This window comes from Berghia stephanieae, chromosome 5, assembly GCF_034508935.2.
Source record: "Berghia stephanieae isolate SIO BIC M18660-M18661 chromosome 5, UCSD_Bste_1.3, whole genome shotgun sequence".
Taxonomy (NCBI): Eukaryota; Metazoa; Mollusca; class Gastropoda; order Nudibranchia; family Aeolidiidae; genus Berghia; species Berghia stephanieae.
Genome location: NC_088364.1, coordinates 11,267,816 through 11,277,815, shown reverse-complemented (window position 1 = coordinate 11,277,815; position 10,000 = coordinate 11,267,816). Strand labels below are relative to the sequence as shown.

Below are 10,000 nucleotides of genomic sequence, written 5' to 3'. Positions count from 1 at the left end.
TTAAAAACAAAAACAAACAGCAGAAAATTACGAGTTGAAAAGTGCCGGAAGACAATAGAGAATAAAAATTTCGCGGCGATGGGGCTCGAACCGTAGCCATCGTTAATAATAGCCTGACACTGACCAAAAAAATGACGTCAAAATGCCAGTCTTTTGCCACAAAAGAAAACAAATCGTGAGTTGTATTCAATAGTTCAACCAATGGGACCATAATTTTTTTTTCCATGAGCACTACTAACGACAACTCACTAGGCGGTGCAAAAACCAAATAATGACGTCAAAATGCCAGTCTTTTTGGGTTTCAGTGTCAGGCTATAGATAGTATGCGCTTGGCTAAGAAGCTCATAACATTGCCATCCGGAAGTATAACGGACCAACACACAAAACTGTGTGTATCCATGAACGTTTATAGTCAGGTTAATGCAGTTCAGTGAGCGTTACTCATGGACGCGGATGGCAAAAAAACAACAACAAAGATCTGAGTGACGTCATCTTCGAACTATCTATACCATGCCGTAAAACCCTTTAAAAACATAAAAATAAAAACAAAAAAGCATATTATTCTGGTGTAAACATGGATGTCACAGCCACCAGTGAAATACTCGACTATCTATGTCTAACATGCCACACTAAAATATAACAATCAAATAACGCGTAGATTAAAAATCAAAAATAAAAAACACCCACATTTTATACTAGTAAATAGACACAGCTCAAGGTTGAAATGTGAGTAACACACACAAAGGAGATGTGTTTACATTGTGCATGACGCCTGACGCTTACAAAAATGCCCCGATTTCATTTTGGCATGAATTTATTTTTAATGATTATTTATCAAAGAAAATCGTCAACAACTTGTTTTTGGTTTTTTTAATCTTCTCTCACGTCTGAGACTTATCAATTTTTTTGTTGTTGACAAGACGAGGGTGATTTGAATCGATCGATATATTATTATTTGAAGGACGAGTTTTCTGGCCAAAATTTTTAAAGCGTAATTTTCAAGAGTTTGGCAGTGTAAATTTAACCCAAGGCTTGTTTGTATGTTTTTTGTTTTTTGTTTGTTTGTTTTTTTTTTTTTTTGTTGTTTTTTTGTTTTTTTTTTTTGTTTGTTTTTTTTTTTACTTTGAATTCAATTTTCAAAAATAAATAAGTCGTCCCGACATGACGTCGTTATTTTCACGTTATATCGTAAGCGACATTTGATCTCATTAATAATAAATCAAAAATTTAACGTATCATATTATATTATATAGTTGGTATGTACGCCGCTTAATTGGATTCAGTAGTCTGATGTCACGCCGCCCGGCAACGGTGGCCATGTTGGTTCTAAACAAAGAAAATCATTACTTTTTATTCTTCATGCTGGCTAGAATTTTTCATATGCCTTGTGATCAGAATGTGGAAAAGTCAAAACATGATCAAATATGTGTTTTTTTCCCCTCTGGATACGCTTTTATGCTCGCCAGGGAAATATTTCATACGGGCGTCCGCCATTGTTCCGATAGTTTAGAGCCAGTGTTACTAAGTTACCATGCGTCATTAGGAAGGAAGTGACGTTACGACAGTTGAAGAGTATTAGGACGATTTGTCGGAACTAAGCGAGCCGTCCCAATTAACCGGCTTGGATTGCATTTTATAAAACAACTAGAAATATGGAGTGGGTTTTGGGACGGAAAAAATCATGATTTTTTATCCCTACATTTTTAAATTTTATCACGAAGGATGGTTTGTAACATCCTTTATTACTCCACCACTCTCCCTAAATAGTAACGCGTAATGATATCATGTTTGCAATAATGATTTGTGGCGTCAGATTATCAAACGTTGAACTTCACTAAAATTAGATTTTTGAAAAAAGAAGTATCATTTAGATAATTTTTTTTTAAATGTCCTTTAATCAGAGATGACGAAATCGGCATCGACTGAGGGGGAGAATAGGGAATGAGATTAGCGGAAGAGTAGCGTCCCTTGATTGGACGTCACCCATAGTCTGTGACGTCACCGGAAAAGTTATTAGAGAGAGAACGTCATGTTGGTTGTGCGCATGCGTCTCTCGTTCTCGCTTCCGGTGAAAGCGGCTTGAGACACTTCAAAACCAAATTGACGTTCTCTCTGTAAGGTGACGTCCTATCAAGGGACGCTACATTTCCGCTTATCTCATTCCCTATAAAAGATATTTATACTCTTGCGTTTTAGAATTCGAACTTTATTCCCATCGCGTACTCGCAAGCTCGTGAAGCGGTTGGGAACACGTCCGGAATTCCAAAAGAGCAAGAGTGTAAGAATCGTGTATTATTATACACTGTGTTGATATTTGGTTTTTCCTGATGGACAATATTTGAAACTTGGCGCTTACGACAGTACGTGATGGCTGGTTTCCGGAACTCCCACAGTGGGCAGGGATGTACTTACTGTGTCTTCTATCTCCCTGTATCTGTTTTCCGACATGCTTTCTGGAATGCGATTACTTATTTTTGTCCTCGCCCAGTCCGGAGTCCTTGGCTGGGAGGAATACAGTCGAATGTATAACTATAGTTTTGGGAGATGATATTTTTTTTCCCTTGTAAACCATCTCTCTTTTATGTACTATTACATTATATTTTTTTTTTGTTATAGATAGTATACGCTTGGCTAAGAAACTCATAACATTGCCATCCAGAAGTATAACGAACCAACACACAAAACTATGTGTAATCTTAAACGTTTATAGTCTGGTTAATACAGTTTAGTGAGAATCACTCACAAACGCGGATGGCAAAATACAATAAAAAAGGCTTGAGTGACGTCATCTTCATTCTATCTATAAACATAATATGTCGGTTTCTAAACATTTGAGTGGGTTCCTCTTAGTGGGGAACAGTGATTGTATCTGTACGAGACTTTGAAGTGATCTCAAACTAAGTACTTTGATAGTGTGCTCTTGGAATCAACATCTGTTCCCTATTTGAATCAATTCCCCTTTGTCTTGCTTACTATTCCTTGGGTGCTTTAATTGTAATTCCAGAATTCTTTGACTACCCCATTTTCTTCCTTTTTACTGGCGCTGAAGTGACCTTAATGTGTTGCAAACGCCGTAAAAACTTTAAAAACAAACAGTCACATGTATAGAATTGGGAGATGGCATTTTCTTCCTTGTTTATCATCCCTCTGTTATGTTTGACGTACTCTGAAAAATCTCGACTGCACCCGGAGTCGATCTTGGTCACTTTTTCGTGTGAAGCGAGTGCTCTACCAACTGACCTAACGGGAACCCCGCTTATGACAGTAAGTGATATCAATGACCAAATAGTACGGTTAAGAGCCACGGATCTCAATGGTTTGTTTGCCAAATGACATTTTTTAAAAAGCGTTTTGTCAATGTATGAGGGTTAGTCTTGTTAGGATAGTATTGTCTTCTCGTGTTTAAGACTTTTGTAAACAGCCAAATAGGAGTTAAGCTTTGTTAGGACTTCATTGTACTTCTTCAAATAGGATTTAAGCTTTGTTATGACTTCATTGTATTTTTTACGATATCAAAGCCTCTTAGATCTGGTTCAGCCTCCATCGCCGCGATTTTTTATATTTTTTTATTCTCTATTGTCTTCTGACACATTTTTACTCGCTTCATTTCTGTATTTATCAACATAAGTTGCTGCTCCACTCACTTTTCTGAATTATTAATGTTCAACCCCATTATCGGAGCTTACTCAATGTCTCAATCGCCTCTATGTTATATATAATATTGTTTGTGTTGAGAATAGAGCTTTAGCATTACTATTGACTTATAAACAAACTTCGCGGAGCTTGTGCGTCTTGAACTCGCCATGACCTCAGGAAGTCGGGGAGAGGGACTCGAGAAAGATGTTAAAGGCTCCATACACGCACGGTTTTGATAGGCGTCCGAACCACGATCAGGCAAACCGGGGTGAAAACGCAATGTGTGTGGCCAAATACCTGGCCGATAAACCTAGGTACGGTCGATCGCCCGCACAGCCCGCTTTGCTTAATATTTTTCGAGGCGATCGGCGATCGGGGGCGTGGCAGTATAAAAAATTGGACAATTTTTTTCGGATTTTCGCTGTTTTGACGTCAGATTCGTGATCAGCGTCGAATTTACAATAGGTTTGATACCAAGAACTATGTTTTTACTCCAAAAATTGATGAAATTAGAAATAAATTTTAATTAATATTGAGGCTATGTGGCCGACAGAAAAGTGCCCCTCCCTGTTTTGTGATGGATCAAGTGGTATGACTCTCGCTTTCGGATCGGAAGGTTCAGGTTTCGAGACCCGCTCTGAGTGGCGCAGAGTTGAGTCCTTGGAAAAGGCTCTTTACTCACATTCTCTCACCGTACTCAGGTGTAAAATGAGAACATGGCCGTTCGTTGTCTTTGTTGGGAAAAAATGTCACATCGCCTGACAGGCGTCATGTCTCGTCTTTCAAGTCTAATATTGCTATTGCCTTGGGACCCCTTGTAAAGCGCTTTGAGCACGTGGATATTGCGCCAAATAAATGCTGTGTTATTATTTTTTTTTAATAATATTTTTATAAATGTTGCGCCAGGAAGAGGTAGATGGCAAAAGTTTCGTTCTTGTTCATCGTAAAACTTATAAAGGATTTCATACAAAATAAAAAATAGTTTTCATAATTTTCAATGTAATGATATAATAATATGCCAGTTCTTTTTTTTTTTTTTTTCCTCCTCACCCGTTGACGCGACATGACGGTCGACCTTGACACAGACATTTGGGATTGGCAGATGCCAAAAAGCCTTGGAATGGGGTGGGCATTGTAACCTTGAATTAGAATCTACAAACAACGCCCCCCCCCCCCCCCAAAAAAAAAAAAAAAGAAAAAGAAAAGAGCTGTGTGCGTGTGTGTGGTGGTGGTGGTGGTGGGGGGGGGGGGGGGTGCGAATGCGAGTAGTCCCGAGGAGTACCCGTTTAACCTGCCACGGGAACACTGTCGATTTGTTTTATAAATAATAATAATAATGATAATAATAATAATAATAATAATAATAATAGTAATAATAGTAATAATAATAATAATAATAATAATAATAATAATAATAATAATAATAATAATAATAATAATAATAATAATAATAATAATAATAATAATGACGATAAATAAAAAATCTTTATTGTCCACAAAATGGAAAAATTTCCGTGGTCTACGTTGCGTTTAAACTTAAATCGGATTGCAAATGTATTGATGTTATGCGTATTGGAAAAATACTCACGACATCTCCATCGGGGTATAACATATTAACACACAAAACTGCAAACGCGAACGTTCATTGTCTGATTGATATAACTTAGTGATAAGTTAATTATAAAATGCTGTCTAAAAGCAATAACAACGGGTTGACTAACGTCAAATTCATTCCTTCTATTGATGCTCTGTGTTAAATTAAAATACTCACAAAGTCCGCCAGCCATAAATATCACTCCAGCCCAAAGATCTACATGGAACCTTGAACGTTATAGTCTGATATATTTTAATGAGAACTAATCATAAAAATGGGTGTCAAAAAACAATAACAATGAGATGAGTGACGTCAATTTGGTTCCTTCTATAAATATCCAAGAACTTTACTCACTCCATCCGCTCTCTCCTCCTTCAATACATATGAATCTATTCTCTCATCACTTTTTGTGCGGCTATGCATGTGATCTTGTGAAATGACACTCGCCTTTGGATCGGACGGTACTGGATTCGAATCCCGCTCTGAGTGGCGCATAATTGAGTCCTTGGAAAAGGCTCTTTACTCGCATTCTCTCACCTTGTTCACTGTTAAAATGAGTACCTCGCTGTTTACAGCGTCGTCTCTGTCGGAAACAATTGCAATATCGCTTAACAGTCATGTCTCGTCTAACATGTTTTTATGTTGGCCAAAGACCCTTATAAAGTGATTTGAGCACCTTTATTGAGTATAGCGGTATATATAGCGCAAGTAAATTTTTCTCTCTTTCTCTTCTCCTCCTCTTTCTCTTTTCTCTCTCTCCCTCTCTCTTCTCTCTCTCTCTCTCTCTCTCTCTCTCTCTCTCTCTCTCTCTCTCTCTCTCTCTCTCTCGACATGTTAGATTATTATAGCTATTGCTACATATGATGCGAATATCTTGGACGGTTATTGATGCTATGAGTTAAGGTAAAATGCTCGCAACATCCACCAGTCGGAAATAACGTACCGTCATACAAAACTACGAGTAACCTTGAACGTTAAAAGTCTGATTGATATAATTTAGTGAAAACTAATTACCAAAATGACTGCCTTAATACAATAACAAAGAGTGGAATGATGTCAATTTCGTTCCTTCAACAGTCTAATTGATATAATTTAGTGAGAAGTAATCACTATTGTGGCAAGGCGAAAGATAGAATAACAGACAGTAACTGGGATCGGTTCTGTCGGCCACATAGCCTCACTATTAATTAAAATTTATTTCTAATTTCACCAATTTTTGGAGTAAACACACAGTTCTTAGTATCAAACCTATTGTAAATTTGACGCTGATCACGAATCCGACGTGAAAACAGCGAAAATCCGAAAAAAATTGTCCACTTTTTTTATACTGCCACGCCCCCGATCGCCGATCGCCTAAAAAAAATATCTCCCCGTATGTGGGCAAAAATCATCTGCGATAAACGCAGGGATGGGGTCAAAGCGATAGGTCATCCGTCCCGCTACCAGCGGATGTCGGCGTCTATGGGGGGCTTTACGTTTGAAACAACTTTCTTCTTCTTTTGTTTTTGGAGTGGTGGATGGCGTCGACTGGATAGCGTCCTTCCCACGACCAGGCGGAGTTGTCGTAACAGTAAGGGCGCGGGTTCGAGCCGCCATCGCCACAAATTTTTTTATTCTCGATTGTCTTCTGGCACTTTTCTACTCGATTCTTTTTCTGTTTTGTTTGTTTTTGTTTTTAAGGGCTGTACGGCGCTTACAACACATTAAGGTCACATCAGCGCCAGTAAAAAGGAAGAAAATGGGATAGTAAAAATTACTAAAATTACAATCACAGCACCCAAGAAAAAGTAAGACAAAGGGGAATTCGTTCAAATAGGAAACAGATGTAGATTTCAAGAGCACACTATCAAAGTATACTTAGTTTGAGATCACATAAAAGTCTCATCTAGACTCAAGAACAGATCCCAACTAGGAGGAATACACTCAAATGTTTACAAATCATAATATATAATATGTAAAACACAACATAATAGAGAGGATAACAGAGAGATGATTTACAAGTAAATAAATATCATCTCCCAAAACTAACTCTCACCACAAATTTGAGTAGAAAGTATTATCCAGCCTATAGCACTCGTTTATATCAAAAAGTAATTAACAAAAATAAATATAATAGCTTGAAAATATAACAAAATACCAAACACGGAACGTTTCGGGCTCAAAACCCTTCTTCAGCCAACAACAAACAAGACATACATAATATATGATATTACTAATTTCCAGATAGACGACAATGTGCTATATTCATTTTCGTTCATATCAAAGTGACACCATTTTGAGAGCAGACACTGGTGTAAGATAAAAATATGAAAAAATATGTGTATGAAATAGTGTCAGACAAAGTAGAGAGAATAATATACAAGAGAACAATAATAAAAAACCAGCCTTCCTCGAGTGGGGATCGAACCTCAGACCTCCTGATTAAGGTTCGATTCAGTCAAGGCAGGCTGATATTTTTAGAATTATCATAGTGATTTTTTTCTGGTTTTGTTTTGTTTTTTGGCCTTAATTTTTTTGTTGTCTTTTTGTTTACTTTTGTTGTTGTTGTTGTTGTTGTTGTTGTTGTTGTTGTTGTTGTTGTTGTTGTTCTAGTTGTACTGCTGCTATGTGGTCTTGTGGTACGACACTCGCTTTCGGATCGGAAGGTCCTGGGTTCGAGCCTCGCTCGACGCATAGTTGAGTCCTTGGAAAGGCACTTTTACTCACATTGTCTCACCGTACTCCGGTGTAAACTGAGTACCTAGCCGTTAATAGCGTTGTCTTTGTCGGAAAAAAAATTGTATAATCGCCTAGCAGACGACAATGTCACTTTCTACATGCTACGTGTTGTTGTTGGACAGGGACCCTTTGTAAAGCGCCTTGAGCACGTTTAGTGGATATATAATTGCCCTAGATAAAAGCTTAAGTTTTTTGGGGATTTATTTTTTTTTTTTTTTTTTGCTTTATCTAGCTATGTTTTTAAAAATCCCAATTAAATGATTCGGGGTGTATATTAAATTTTGGTTTCGGTTTGTTTGTATCTTAATGCTTTGCTGGGGCGGAGAAAGGAGGGGGGGGGGGGCGTGTATATGAAGACGGAGACAAAATTGAAAATTTGGCATAATCAGCGAAAATAATTGAAAGGAAACTAGCATAGGGGACCACCGGAAATGCCATGTCTAACAAGTTCAACCAGACACAACATGCATGAATGGCACATCGAAATACGAGAATAAACAGAAACTAGCTCCGGTGTTTAATTCGAAACGAAGGAGGAAACAAAATGGGGAAACGAAAGCAAGCTAATGTAACTCCCGGGTTTGAGAGTTGATTTTTATTTTTTTTTTCTCGGGAGGGGGCGGGGAGGGGGGGGCTGTTTGGGGGGGGGGGGGGGGCGGGGGGGGGAGGGTTCGACTTTTAAAAACTTTTTTAGTCGTTGATATTTGAAGGATGAGTTTTCTGGCCAAAATTTTATTAAGGGTTCGTGGTTTGGGTTTGTTTTGTTTTTTTTTTCAGATTATCGTAATGTTTAAAATGAAAGGGAAATATCAAGAAGAAGTGGTCAATTACGGGTTGGTATGGGGGTGGGAGTAGTCGCTCTTGGTAATCTCTTTTATGCTACCAATATATTCCCATTTTGGGGTCCCAACAATTCAGTTGATAGAGCACTCTCTTCACACGCAAAGGGACCTAGATCGAAAATTTATTCTGACCCCCCCCCCCCCCCCCCCACCCTTTCCCTGTCCACCCAGCCGAGATTGGGTAACTGGCTCTGTTATATCTGGTGAAAAGAACTTTGCAATAGACTAGCATCCTATCTAAAGGATAGCAAGCAATGGCTATTTTCCGTTTCACACTATAGGAATCGGGAACAAAAAGAACCTGTTTTGTTTCACTTACTGAAGTCCCAGCTTTGAGAGCTTTGAGACCCAAGATGAGGGTCTTTAAAATCGGTCGATATTTGAAGGGCGAGTTTTATGACCAAATTTTCAAATATGGATTTTTCCAGATTACGACAGACTATGTGCCTTACCCAAGCGCACAATAATGTACAACAAATAGGAGACAGAGCGTGGGCCGGCGTCTCCATTCATGGCTATGATTTCAAATATACAATTTGATTGATCAGTAACAATCTCTCCTTCTCTCTCTCTCTCTCTCTCTCTCTCTCTCTCTCTATCTATCTATCTATCTATCTATCTCTCTCTCTCCCTCTCTCTCTCTATCTATCTATCTCTCTCTCTCTCTCTCCCCATCTCTACCTTTCTTATCTCTCTATCTATTTATCTCTTTCTCTCTATATATTTTCCTTTTTCTCTCTCCCTCTCTCTCTCTCTCTCTCTCTATCTCTCTCTCTCTCACTATTTATTGTTCCATCTCTCACTCTCTCTCTCTCTCTCTCTCTTTCTTTCTTTCATTCATTCTCTCTGTCTCTCTTACCCTCATTCTCTCTGTTCCCCCCCCCCTCTCTCTCTGTCTCCCCCCCCCCCTGCCTCCCCCCTCTAGCTATCTCTCTCTCTCTCTCTCTCTCTCTCTCTCTCTCTCTCTCTCTCTCTCTCTCTCCCTCTCTAATCTAAGATTTATTTAAGAACCATCCGCCCACACTCAAATCCTTCGATTCCGTCCCTCACACAACCTGACACCGGTGTTATCCATCACTGGTTTTATCCCATGAACTTTGACACATCGTCTCAGACTGATATCAAACTCACGACAACAAGACGCTTTATCGTTAATATTCAAGTTTAAAAAAAAAATAATTTTCAAAAATTGTGGAGCTTTTATAAAGTG

The 10,000-nt window shown here is 38.5% G+C and overlaps 1 protein-coding gene across 1 annotated transcript in view; it reads left to right on the top strand.

The window, feature by feature from the left end:
• LOC144972401 (FAD-dependent oxidoreductase domain-containing protein 2-like) overlaps positions 1-10,000 on the top strand; it is a 245,734-nt gene that overhangs the window by 64,170 nt on the left and 171,564 nt on the right. The window lies entirely within an intron of this gene.